This window comes from Hyaena hyaena, unplaced genomic scaffold, assembly GCF_003009895.1.
Source record: "Hyaena hyaena isolate Hyena2069 unplaced genomic scaffold, ASM300989v1 scaffold_68, whole genome shotgun sequence".
NCBI classification, from domain to species: Eukaryota; Metazoa; Chordata; class Mammalia; order Carnivora; family Hyaenidae; genus Hyaena; species Hyaena hyaena.
The window spans coordinates 4,282,081-4,296,519 of NW_024080700.1; the positions used below are offsets into that span (position 1 = coordinate 4,282,081).

The 14,439-nt window shown below is 45.1% G+C and overlaps 1 protein-coding gene across 1 annotated transcript in view; it reads right to left on the reverse strand.

The window, feature by feature from the left end:
- FHL2 (four and a half LIM domains 2) overlaps window positions 1–4,079 on the reverse strand; it is a 68,465-nt gene extending 64,386 nt beyond the window's left edge. The window contains exon 1 of the mRNA XM_039232563.1: window positions 3,993–4,079. The gene's annotated coding sequence lies outside the window, so the exon portion shown is untranslated. The remainder of the gene's footprint in view (window positions 1–3,992) is intronic.
- Window positions 4,080–14,439: the final 10,360 nt, after the last annotated feature.

Genomic DNA, 14,439 nt, shown 5'->3' on the forward strand with positions numbered 1-14,439 from the left:
TTAATAAAACACATGGAGCATATTTTATGAGTCGTTGGCTTGGTATGGTTTCATTTCAGTTTAACTTTTCAGTATTACATTTTAACTGTAACAAAAGTCTTCTATTAAAAATGAATTTTTATTTCTCTTCTCTCTCTCAAAAATTTATCTTTTAAATTCAACAAGGCTCCAAATTGTAAAAATGTACTTAAAAGTTAAGATTGATTTTTTTAATGTTTATTTATTTTTTGAGAGAGAGAGAGAGCGGAAGAGAGAGTGAGCAAAAGAGCAAGCAAGTGGGGGAGGGGCAGAGAGAGAGGGAGACAGAATCTGAAGCAGGTTCCAGGCTCTGAGCTATCAGCATAGAGCCCAGAGCTGGGACCGAACTCACAGACAGCGAGATCATGACCTGAGCCAAAGTCGGATGCCTAATCAACTGAGCCACCCAGGTGCCTCTAAAATTGATGTTTACAAGCTTACACTTAAAAATAATTAATGATAGGGGCGCCTGTGTGGCTCAGTCGGTTAAACGTCCAACTTCGGCTCAGATCAGATCTTGCAGTTCGTGGGTTCAAGCCCCACATCGGGCTCTGTGCTGACAGCCAGCTCAGAGCCTGGAGCCTGTTTCAGATTCTGTGTCTCCTTCTCTCTCTGATCCTCCCCTGCTCACGCTGTCTTTCTCTCTGTCTCTCAGAAATAAATAAAACATTTAAAAATTTTAAAAATAAAAAAAATAATAATGATATTTATGAAATACATCTGTCAAATATCAAATTGGGAAGCACTTATGTTACTTCCTTTCTATTTTTCATCCTCATTTTGGTATATTGGAGACTAAAAGATGAAAGGCTGATGCATCAGTGATAATGAAAAATATCAGTGAATTAAGCTTTTGAGGGTCATACAGATCAAGGCACAAGATGGTCGAGTGATTTTTAGTAGTCAGTAGGTTGCATTAATAGTGTAGAAATGAGCAGATTGTACTTTTAAAAAATTTGTTTAACATTTATTTTTGAGAGACAGAGAGAGACATAGAGCCTGAGTGGGGGAGGAATAGATAGAGAGGGAGACACAGAATCTGAAGCAGGCTCCAAGCTCTGGTTCATCCGTATAGAGCCCAACGCAGGGCTCGAAGTCACGAACTGCAAGATCACCACCTGAACTGAAGTCAGACACTTAATCGACAGAGCTACCCAGGAGCCTGCAGATTATACTTTACAATTAGTTATATTCTGATAAAAATTGCTTATCTAAAGCTCAGTTTATGTTTCTTTACTTCCCATCATTATTATTGCCAGCTATTATGGGTATTTGAATATTCTAGCTAAAGGAAAGAAGTTGCAATGTCATGTAAAGATCACCAATTTTTTAAGAATTAAAGTTTGAATACACAGTAAAAGGACCTTAATCTTAAATTGAACAAAAGTTGGTGAGCAAATATTCTGATAATATATATTTTTCTTAATTATAATTTATGTTTCCCTGTGTAATTTGTTGTTTTCAGATGCATCTTAAAATATATCAATCTGGGCAACATAGTTGAGAAATTTTTTCCTTTTTTGTAAAGCTAGTATTAAATTAATGGTTGGTCTTAAAATCAGGGACTTCTTAGAATCAAGGAATAGTTAAGATAAAAATGAATGTGCTAAGACTACCCATAATTTTTCATTTTCTTCTCTCTGCTTGAATGTATTTTCAACGGTGATCATTTGCACAGTAAGAGAAAACAAAAGAAAATATAAACACTATGAACATAATTTCTTCACTTCTTTCTCTTTTTTTTGTTTTAATTTTTGTTTTAATGTTTTATTTATTTCTGAGAGAGAGAGAGAGAGAGAGAGAGAAAGAGACAGCAGACAGCATGAGCAGGGGAGGGTCAGAGAGAGAGGGAGACACAGACTCTGAAACAGGCTCCAGGCTCTGAGCTGGCTGTCAGCACAGAGCCCGATGCAGGGCTTGAACCCACGAACTACAAGATCATGACCTGAGCTGAAGTCAGACACTTAACCAACTGAGCCACACAGGCGCCCCTTCACTTCCTTCTTTAGTGGTGCTAAAAACAAAACAACAGGCCCCAAATGGAGTCACTTATACTAAATTCCACGTCACCAAACTGAGACTTAAAATTAATCACAATTTCGGTCTCTTCCAGAAATGGAATTGTAGACCAGTCCATCAGGAATCACTTGAGCAACCAGAGGTAAGTCATCTGCCAGATAGACCCCTGCCATTCCCTAAAGGAAAGTAGTCTTGCAATAACCAGTCCACTTTTTTGTCCACTGTAACTTCCTTGTTCCTGCTCCCTTCTGTCTAGAGAAGTCTCCCATTTTGCACAGCTCTTCAGAGCTCCTTTCTACCTGCTGGGTGGGGTGCTGCCTGGTCATGAATCATTGAATAAAACCAACACGATCTTTACAATTTACTCAGTTGAACTTTGTTTTTTGACCGTGGGGAGAAGATGATTTAAACTCAGTTTCTTGGCCACCTATTTTAAATATGAAATCTTTCAGATACCAGTAGATAGTGTGTAGATCCCTGGGTTAAGAATTTATCAGATTACAGAGAGAAGTATGATATGGCCTAGCCTCAGGGATCTGGAACCAATGGAAAATTCTGGAAGCACTTAATGGGATGATGAAATCTAATAGTGCAAAGTGTGTTTAAAGGCAAGCAAGATTGAGTGAGCAGTCAGGGAATACTTTTAGGGGAAACTGAGCAACTCTTTGTGGAAGTTACACGTTGAAATATTTTCTTTTTTTAAATTTTTTAAAGTTTTTTTAAAAAAAAGTTTATTTATTTTGAGAGAGAAAGAGAGAGAGAGAGAGAGAGAGGAAATCCCAAGCAGGCTCTATGCTGTCAGCATGGACCCTGACTCAGGGCTCAGTCCCACGAACTGTGAGATCATGTCCTTAGCTGAGATCAAGAGTCAGATCCCTAACCAACTCAGGCCCTCCAGAAATACTTTCTCAGTTTTAGAATAAAGCACCCAAAATGTAATCGTTTGAGTTGATTAGCTGGCTACATCATTAAAAACTCTTGTAAGATTGCATAGATCTCAAAATGTAATCGATTTGATTAGATCACACCTTGTTATAAACCCAGCAGTAAAAAATTCAAATAGCATTTTTCAAGAAACAAGTAGAACGACAAAAGACCTATATAGAGCAAGTATGTGATAAAGTAACATCAGCCAATAACACAAGTGTGAATACTCTCTTTGGACCTCAGAGGTATTTTAAAAAAAAAAAAAAGTGACCTGACAATATATTTTTTTAGATTGGACCTGATAAGGTGCCTCGCAAAGATTATGACTATAGGCCATTTGTATGCATGATGCCTGTTATAATACGTCATTTTGTCAGTACTAACATTATTGCCCAATCGGCCCAGCATTACTCGGTACTGCGCACTTGCTCATATCCTGCTCTAGAAATTAGTAAAATATTAATGCATCCCCTTTAAGCACACAACAGCTATCTGTACTTTTGAGCCATCGGCCGTTACAAGTCATCTTGTATAAACATACTTTCCAAGGGTAATCAGACTCGTCAGTACTTTGCTTCCTCACCCCGAACCATCCGGAAATTCTGTCAGGGAGAAAAAGCTCCCGGCACTGTGGTTTTCCCCCTCCAGTGTTTATTCTATACATATATATATATTTTTTTTGTTTTCTTTTTTTCCTCTTAAGAAAAAGCTTTCTGGTGTTCAAAACTCAGTGTAGTTTCAGATTCCCACTAAGAGAGGGAAAGATGAGCAAAGGGTGCTCTCTGAGTCCTTTATATTCCCCGAGGCACCTGCTATCCACTTGGGGAGGGCAGGTTCCATTCTCTCCCTGCAGCAGGAGCTGGCTGCTGGTGGGACCCAGCTGCTGGTGCCCCCCGGGTCTGTGCTTGGGGTCTGCAAGTCCACAGTGCCAGAGAGCTCCCTCCCAGGGCACGAAGGCTACACGGCTGGCATCGAAGCCTGTGCAGACATGGGGAAGGAAGAGTGGCAAGGGAGAGGAGGAAGCTTACCGCTCCTGTGTTCTGCCCTCCAGCCTGACCGAAGGGGACCACGGCAGCGCAGGGCCAACCACCCTGCTGGATTGCCCCAACCGTGCATGCGGCTGCTGGCCTGGTGCCGCCTCTTGTCAGCAGGGCTATAAATAAGGCACTGTCCAGAGCTCAGGAGATAAGGACCCGGCCCCTTGCTCCCGCAAGCCTTTTAAGGTATCCAAATTAAAGGAGCCTCAGCCCCCAGATGGGAAGGGGCTGCCAGCTCCCCATTTGGCCTGCCCATCTCAAGGGCATCCCAGGCCCCGCACATATTCCAGCAATTCAAGGAGCAGTGGAAGGGGAAAACCACAGGGCCGGAAAGGGATCTCACTTTGTCATAAAAGCGGCAGAGCCTCTGGGCAGGCTGCCTGCGGCTCCATTGCTGGGAGCTCCTCAGATTAGAGGGCTGGCATGGAGGCACAGAAGGGGAAGGAAACTTGCCCCAGGCCACACAGTGTCTCTGTGGCTTGGTGTGGATTTTCAGCGCTGCCTCTTGGAAGGAGCACACGGACCGTCTCCCCTGGCTTCAGGGACATTCTTTTGGGTGAAAAAGATTCTAGGGAAGGCCAGGGGATCATCTTAACACCGGGCATGAGGGAAACTAGAAGTGAAGTGCATATACGGAAGCCCTCTCTCCTCAGCCTCTCTGCACATGCGTGGTTAGGAGGGATGCTTGGGCCGCAAACCACTTTCTTTATAGAGTTGTTATAGAGCTTTTTAGAACCATATGCTAGAAGAGGAGAGAGAAAACCCACTGGGGGATCACCAGTTCATGAGTTACCCCTGAATTTCTTTTTTCTGGAAGGTGTTTCATCCATGGGGGGGGGGGAGGGGCATAGAGAGAAGGACAGCCAGGGTCAGCTATTTGGCAACTGCGATCTGCGTTACCACGGCGGTTCCACATCTGGGAATTTATCCTGAGGAAAGGATCATGGATGTGGACAGAGATACACCTGCAGGGACCTTTCTTGGGGTCTTTTAATAACTGGGGAAAGTTGGAAACAGCCAAAATAAAATGACAGAAACTTAAGGTTAAATGAGGAATAGTGTAGTATAAAGGGAACCCTGCAGCCTTTAGAAACATCATAGAAGAATACTTAATAACATAGCAACCATATTATGACTTAGTGGTAGTAAAAATGCAGGTCACTTTAAGGGAAACTTGACATATGTGCAAGAAGTTACTCCACACATCTGCCCCACACATATCCCCTGAAAGGAATAAGCACCTAATGTGAAAACGTGGCTATGGCTGGATGATGGGATTACGGCTGATGTCATTTTCTTCTTTGTCTCAGATGTCATCTCTAAATTGCTTGTGACCATCTTATGTTTTATAATGAGGACATTAACTTCATTTGAAACACATGTTTCTGAAAATCAGAAGAGAGCTTTCTGTGTTTCTGCATTACTGGACCCAACTTTATTTTAGGATTACAGAAGTCCTTGAGGTCTCCCCAGTGTTAGGAAAGACCCTATGTCAGGGTCAGCCTTTTGTTTTTTTATACTGATACCAACAGTATGATGTAGAATGCCAATAGAGTCCCTGAGTGCCCCTGTCGAGGCAAAGGTGAGTCAAGAAGAGAGAGAAGAAACAACAAAAACAACAAAAGAAAATAAAAAATGCACAAAGAGAAAGAGGAATCTGAAAATAAGAAAGTTTATGTAATAGGAGTGATAGAAGATACCCATATGCCCTGATCACCTTTATCTGACCTAACATGTCCCAATCTATGCTCCAGCCAGGACATAACAAAGGCTCTCTGTGCCTTTCATGTAAAGAATGTGTATGTGCTGATTCCTTTTTGATTATATTGGACTTAAGGAATGACCTCCACACTGACAGTGCTGAGGGAGCACATGCCACTGATATGTGAAATTGGAAGAGCAGCTCCCCTCCCATGGGGCTCCCAGGGCTGAAGGAACAGCCAGGCCCTAATGCACTAATGGCCACTCTTCTGCGTCCAGGCACTAGATTGGGGTCCCGCTATGAATAGGACCTGGTGTACAGTGCAGAGTGGGGTAGCATCAAAGCTTCTGTGTTGAGTCGCTGTTACAGGAATAGGCTCTCTATTACATGTCACTGAGTGAGAGCCTGGAGTCTGAAGCTGAGCAACCCTTTGGAACTTGGGGTGTCAAAGCTTCCTGGATGGTCCCCCTAAGGCCCTATGTCAGCTCTAACCACCTTCCTCAGATTTCTTCAGCCGGCTTACTCATGGGTGTGTGTCCTGCAGATATCTGGTGAGAAGGGTAACTCCTGTCTCAGGTCAGACCCTGCATTTTCCTCACACAAGGGAGGAGATTAGTGCCAGGGAGGGTGGAAGGGGGCTCCTCTTGGAGAAAGTCAGGCCTGAGGCCAGGCACTGGAGCCCTCATGGCAGGCAGCCCGTCAGGACTGCTGTATGGGCTCACCAGACTGTGGGGCTCTGCCCTGAGCTCCAGGAACAGCTGTTGGAAGCATCTGGCTAGAACATTCTCCCTCCTCTATGGTGACTCGCTCCCGCCCCTTCACAAGATCATACTGCGTGCACATGGTTTTGGGGTGGGTGGCACGTGACACGCTGTGCCTGCTGATGGTCACCCCACCGCAGGCATGTGTGGGAGGGAACAGCATCTGCTTTTGGGGACTGTGGCCCAGGATCTTGGTGGCTGAGGTCAGGGAGAACTGGATGTGGATGTGGCACATACTTCTCTTCCACGATAACACAGAGAAAAGGCTGACAGGTGGTTTTTGGTCCCCTTTCCCAAAACTCAGAGAGCAAAGCCAAAGAATGTATAGGTCTGGAACAAACCTATAAAAAATTATTTTTTAATGTTTATTTATTTTTGAGAGAGAGAGAGACAAAGCATGAACAGTGAAGGGGCAGAGAGAGAGGGAGACACAGAATCCGAAGACAGGCTCCAGGTTCCAGGCTGTCAGCACAGAGCCCATTGCGTGGCTCTAACCCATGAACCATGAGGTCATGACCTGAGCCAAAGTCGGAAGCTTAACTGACTGAGTCACCCAGGTGCCCCCGGAACAAACATTTTGACCCGATTTAGCAAATGTGCATTGAGTTGCAGCCCAAAAACCAGAAACTTGTAGGCTCAGGAAAGCCCTACGGACACCTTTCTGGAGAAACCCCCTGCAGAAGGCGTGTGAGCCCTAGAAGTGTACCCCTGGCCACCAGCTTGCTTGAGAGCACCCCACCACTGCCAGCATCTCTGCTCCCCAGGCCCAGGCTCACAAGGCCTTCGCCCATGGGGCTCATGAAATCTCATCCACCATAAGTACACTTCACTTCTTGGGAAATAAATATTCACTGAGGATCTTCCATGTTCCAAGCACTTGGCTTGATCTGGGAGCTTCAGCTCTGAACAAATATAAGACCCTCACCTCGAGGAGCTGACAGTCTATCATGTGTTGTTTTCACACATCGTGTGAGCCTGAGCCTCTCACCTTAAATGTGGAGCACCTTTCTCCTGGTCACCATAGATGCCATTGACTGTTGTTGCCCCATTGTCATCCCTGTCACCAATTCTCCTTGCTGTGATGGGCTGGGCAGGCTTTATCTTTCTGGGAACTGGTTCTGCCACTCCTGGAAGTTACCAGAGCTGAGTTTTGTAAGGAGGATGGGATGCTTCCCCCAGCCACCTGAGTGCCGCACCAGGCCCTGCCATGGAGCTGGGAGCTGGAATCCTGTGCCTCTCATCTGTCTCCAGGGTCTGGGAGGCCCACCTAACCTGACTGCTGCCAGGACTGCCTTTTCCTCCTCACCCTCCTTGAGGCAGAAAGGCCCAGAGTGTATGGCCCTTGCCGTAGTCTCCATCACCCCACACAGATTGTGCCCTTGTTGGATTAGTAGATTCTGTGGCAGAAGATGAACTAGTCTGGGAGCCAGAGAATGAGGAGCAGATCAGGAGAGGAAGCACATAGTGCCGAGGCCAGAAGCCCAGAGAGAATGGTCTTGGGAAGGAGGCCTAGACCAGCATCACCTCTTGCAGGCTGAGAAGAACAAGGTGAAGCAGAGTCCTCTTCTTTTTTTAAATTACTTTTTTTTTTAAATGTTTTATTTATTTCTAGGAGAGAGAGACAGCATGAACAGGGGAGGGTCAAAGAGAGAGGGAGTCACAGACTGAAACAGGCTCCAGGCTCCAAGCTGGCAGTCAGCACAGAGCCCGACGCAGGGCCCGAACCCACGAACCGCGAGATCATGACCTAAGCGAAAGTTGGACGCTCAACCGACTAAGCCACCCAGGCGCCCCGAGTCCTCTTCTTTTATACTGAGAAGTCCTCAGATGCAGACTCAGCAAGTGTCAGGGGTGCCACAGAGTGTCATTCATGAAATGTGGTGCCTGAGTGTTTATCCGCAGAAGTGGGGACGAACGCCCAATCCTTGCTACCATGTCTTTGTTTTCTAGTGAATTCCTTTTGTGATCTAGCTACTCCATCTGCTATCACCTGAAATCTCTATATAAACATTCCTTCTCCACTTCCCAGAATAATAAACAGGCAGAAAAGGCTGCATAAACGTCCCATAGTGTAAATACGTCTGAGAACGGCTCTGGAAAGTTTCAACCTGAAAAATAGCATCACCATTTGTTGGTGTGATAGAGTCCAGGCATCTTTCTTTTTGCACTTTGGCAGAAAGTGAGCTGGTGTAGGTATTGAAATAAGCCAAGTGACCCAATCGGGCAGCTAACTCAATAAGGACGGGGGTCTCTGTGTCCTGTGAGCCAGCACACGTCCAAGAAGAGAAAAGCCTAAGCTTTTCTCAGCCAAGATTCCCTGGATCCAACATGTCACTCTGCTTCAAGACAGGTGACAAAAATACTCACAAAAAATGTAACATAACAGTTTGCCAGCAGGTTGGCCTCACTCTTGCATTTCAGATGTCATGTACTGTTTCTTTCCCTCAAATTCCTATCAGATCTGCTCTTGGAATCTTTATCATGTGGTTCACATTGTGGGTAACAGCTTGGTGATTCTTTGCTTAAAGTTACTTGTGCTCCAGTAGGGATCACCAATTTCAACGGAAGGGACAGACCTTAACTGGTGACCAGTCAAGATTTAATTAGGAGCTGAAGGGGAATTTGGGTCTAGACATGAAGCCACTCCCAGATGTGCCCCATCAGTTGCTGTAGATAATCGGCCATAATCAAGTCAGCAAGCCTATAATTCTAGAGCCATTTACAATAATGGAGACATTGGAAAAACCTCACATCCCTGTCTCCCAGGGGGGTAATGTTAGGATATCTGAAGTGGAAACATGGAGGGATGTCTTCTGTTTGCTGCCCACCCCCACCTTGACCTTTGCTCTGTGCCCAGGTGGCTGATGTGAGCAAACATCAAAGGGTTCCTTTGTTCTCTGGTTTTTGCTTGGATTTAGCCAATGGAAGGAACCAGTAAGAGATCAAGAAACAGGACAGTGAGGTCAGGCCCTTGGTGCATGGATCTTCCCTGCATGGATGCCACAGGTTAGTTGTCTCCCTCTGGGGAAGGCCCTTCTCTGGGTTCTGGGAACAGTTCCTGCTCCTTGACCTAAGGGATGAAGGGTATCATGACTTTCAAGGTTCTGCACTGTCCTTCACTGGTTTCCCCAAATGTTCCCCATACCTCTGTTAATAGTTCCTTTTTAAAACTCTCCTGGGGTACCTGGGTGGCTTAGTTGGTTAAACATCCAACTTTGGCTCAGGTCATGATCTTGAGGCTCATGAGTTCCAGCCCATATTGGGCTCTGTGCTGACAGCTCAGAGCCTGGAGCCTGCTTCAGATTCTGTGTCTCCCTCTCTCTCTGTCTCTCTGTCCTTTCCTCACTTGTGCTGTCTCTCTCTCTCTCTCTCTCTCTCTCTCTCCCTCTCTCAAAAATAAATAAACATTAAAACAACAACAACAACAACAACTCTCCTCCAATGACCTTGGTTGGGTGTGGCATCTCTTTCCTGCCTGGACCCTGACTGATGCAGAGGGGAAAGACTGGATGTCTTTGGAAACAGTTAGAGATAAAGAACTGGTTCCGTGTTCCACCGCTAGCCCGCACCCCACAGAGCTGTGACTAAAAATGAGGGTGTGTGTGGGTTCTCTGACAAGTAGGAACCTCTCTGTGCTGCTGCCACCAAAGTGGCCAAGAGATTGCCTCGGTGATGGGATTGTCTGGTTCTCACTGTGTGGGTCACACAAGCCTCTAGATTCTGGTGCAGTGATGGTCAGGCGACAGGCCAGTAGTGCCAAGGGAGGGATTTCTTACCATGCTGGTGATGGTGGATTCCTGTCATCTGCATTTCTAGACTAATATATACATGTGCTTTATTTTATTTTTATTCTATTCCAAAGATTTTATTTTTAAGTAATCTCTACACCCAACATGGAGCTCAAACCCACAAACCCAAGATCAAGATCGCACACTCCACTGACTGAGCCAGCCAGGTGCCTCCACACATGTTTTGATAACAACATACCTGCCATTTTGATGTGTGAGACACAATCTAAGGAGTGGTCTGTCCCTTTCTCTCAGTGAACCTGTGGAACACATAACAATTTTTATGGTACACTATCTTTGGGAAGCATGGGGTTAATGTTCAATGTTATTATTATACGGTTATTCCACTCTGTTTGTTTATTCTTCTTCCTACAGAGGTGGACATGGGGACCTCTAAGCTGCAGGAGTCTGAGAGTCCAAAGGCAGATCCAATTGTCCCCAAGGACGGGGCTTCTGAGAACTGGAAGTTCACCAGTTCACAGGCATTGCCCAGGTTGCTGAAAATTTTCTGTTTTCTTGAGTGTCAGTTGCTTTCCTCAAGTGGCTGACTGGTGGCCAGAAAAGGCAGAGACAAGAAACAGCAGACTTTCAGCCAACCTACCCTTCAGCAGATAGACACTCTTTCCCACTACCAAGCAAGCCTACCCATCAGTGCTGCTCTTTCATAAAAATGGAAACTAAGAGCACAGAGGAAGTGAAGAAAAGAATCATTTGTCTTCTGCTCCCATCATGATAAGGTGAGATGCATTCCTCACTCTTTCCTAGATGACTAATGTGCTATCAATGTTATTAATGCAATAACCCCTGTCAACCTATGTGTGTCTAGCTCTCTGGATCTAGACCTACCTTCCTTAGGGTTCAGGGTAGTGTCACCTTGCTTCAAAAAGTCAAAGGATCCAACCAATTATGAAGCAAGATTGTTTTATGAGTCACTCAAAGCATGACCCTTATGACTCACTTTGGACTTCCAAATGTTATTTTGAAATGTTCTAAATGCCCAGATTTATGGGTACAAGTTCCAGGGGAAAACCATAAGGTAAATGTATACATATGTTTTTAAGTTTATTTATTTATTTTGATAGAAAGAGCATGAGTTGGGGAAGGTCAGAGAGAGAGGGAGAGAGAGAATCCTAAGCAGGCTCTGTGCTGTCAGCACAGAGCCGGATGTGGGGCTCGATGTCAAACCGTGAGATCATGATCTGAGCAGAAACCAAGAGTTGGATGCTTTACTGACTGAGTCACTCAGGAATCTTGTAAATATAGTAAATATATATTTTTAATCTTATTTTTTTACTGTAGTAAGATATACATATCATGAAATTTACCATTTTAACCATTTTAAGTGGACAGTTCTCACACTGATGTGCAACCCTCACCACCATTTACCTCCGGAACTTTTCACCTTTCCAAACTGAAACTCTGTGCCTGCTGAGCTGTGCCTCGCATGACCCTCTCCCCCTATCTGGCAGCCACTGTTCTTTCTGTCCCTGAATTCGAAAACCCTTGGGACCTCATGCAAACGAAATCCTGCAGGATTTATCCTCTTGTGGGAACAACAGATTTGTTTCCTTTATGTGCTCACACTTCACTTTGGACACCTATTATGTGGGGTTTTCTCTACACCAACCAGTTCTCCAATTCTCTGTGACATTAACAGTGTTCTGCAATCCAGTTCAGTTCTGACACCATCCACCTAGAGTGAGTGTCAGATCCCACAGATTAAGGGCTCAGTCCCACCAGACTGACCTTACTTCAGATGCCAGTCACAAGTCTGGGACTTCCTTCTGACTTCCGTCCAATAGGTTATAAATCAGAGGTTCCTATGTCCCCCTCCTTGGGTTCTACAATTTGCTACACCAACTCACAGAACTCAAGGAAACACTTCATTTATGTTTGTCCTTTTAGTATAAAGGATTCAACTCAGGAACAGACAGATTGGAGAGATGTGTAGAGCAAGGTCTGTGGGAAGGGGCACAGAGACTCCATGCCCTCTCCAGGGGCACCACCTTCTGGCACGTCCATGTGTTCACCAATCCAGAATCCCTCTCAACCCTATTCTTTTGGGATTTTTCTGGAGGCTTCATTATGTAAGCACAACTGATTTAATCATTGGCCATTGAAAATTAAGTCAATTCCAGCCGCCTTTTCTTCTCCTCAGAGGTTGACAGGGGTGGGGTTCAAAGTTCCAACATGGTGGCTTTCCCTGGCAACTAGCTCCCCCTCCCTCACCTGCCACATCCTTAAGGGCTTTCCAAAAGTCACCTCATTAACGTAAACTCTGGTGTAGTTGGAAGAGGCTGGTTATGAATAACAACACGTACTCCAAAGGTGCTATTTCAGACCTGAGGACAAAAGCCAAATATTAGATATAAATATTTCTCATATAAAATATTTTATACTTATGAATATTTACCAATAATTTATAAATATATAATATTAAATGTATATAAATACAGACATATTATATAATTATTATATATAATAATAATTGTTATTATAACATAATATTATAGCATCTGCTCCTTTTGCTCTTATACCTTAGAAATTACAAGGGATTTAGGGGATGAAGAGTTGGGGACAAACATACCTAATGCTCTCAAGTATCATCCATGTTGTAGGTGTCAGAACTTCCTTTAATTTTTTCTTTAATCTTAATTTTGAGAGAGAGAGCAGGGAAGAGGGGCAGAGGGACAGGGAGAATTTTAAGCAGGCTCCACACCCAGCTTGGAGCCCGAGATGGGGCTCCATCTCATGATCACGAGGCAAAATCAAGAGTTAGATGCTTAACTGACTGAGCCACCCAGGTACCCCAGAATTTCCTTCCTTTCTGAGGTTGAATAATATTCCCTCATATGGACAGAGCACTTTTGTTTATCTGCTCATTGGTGGATGGACACTCGGGTGGCACGAGGTAAATGTCTGCTTTTTTCATTAAGCCCCCTCAGACCCTTTAGAATAAACATGCATGAATATAATTTAACACTCAGAAGAGTTCAGCCCGTGTGCCTCAGCTAGGACAAGTGGCAGAAGAGCGGGTACTTCATGAGTATTTCCTTACCATCCTGGACATGGAGCTCTCTCCCGCCACCTGCCAGGCTCAGTGGCAGACCCGGGAGGGGCACTGGCCCTGCTCTCAGAGAACGTACGGTAGCCTCTGCTTCTCACAGCATGTGGACTGCATTGGTCCATGCAAAGGGGGTCTGGATGCCCTGGGTCCACTCCTCAACCCTTCCCCTGCCCGCTCTGCTCTGCAGCACCAGGGCCACGTCACGGGGCCATGTCCCAGCTCCTGTCCCTGGTTGCCACTTCCAGGGCTCAGTTGGGGGTGAGGGCAGCTGGTCACAGGAAGGGAGGGCGAGAGTTTCTCCCCTTTGCCTGTGTCAGTGTCTTGGGCAGCAGCTGCAGCCCTTGGTCCCTGTTCCAGTATCTGCTACGTGTCCCCAGCTCCTGGTGCCATAGTGCTGCCTCTCACTGAGGCCCACAGTGGCCTCCTCCTCATGCCGGTTGTCTTGGCTCCTCCACGGCCCTCTGCATTACATCCCCGCTGTTGAAATTATTTAATGTAGATTCTGTCTTCCTACTTAGACCTTTTCAACTGTTTTTAGAAGGATACACAGATTTTATGCTTAACTAAAGCCTCATTATATACAAATGCCTGGACAAATGAACTAAAAATGTATCCCAGTCTTCTGAGTCGACCTAATTTATCTTTTCATGTTTAAGTGAGCTCCTCATCCTCCAAGAGCAGGAGAGAGATGCTTCGAGAAGTCCTGTTTCTTACTTAGCCCTAATCAGTGACTACCAGGTTATAGGCGGAATTAGCTAAATGTAGCCCACATTAGGGAGAAACAGGGAGGTGGGATTATGCATCGAGAAGGAGCAAGATTATGTTTAGTTAAAAAAAAGCTGCTTGGGCCATTTTAATAAATCTTTGCTTCCACATCCAACTTCTCTGAGAATCGTCATCAAAAGCATTTAAAACAATCCCCCTTTAAGAAAAAACTAGAGGGGTCCTGGGTGGCTCAGTCAGTTGAACGTCTGACTCTTGATTTCAACTCAGGTTATGATCTCACAGTTCGTGAGTTTGAGCCCAGCATTGGGCTCCATGCTGATGGTGTGGAGCTTGCTTAGGATTCTCCCCCTCCCTCTCTCTCTGACCCGCCCCACTAGTTTTCCCTCTCTCTCTC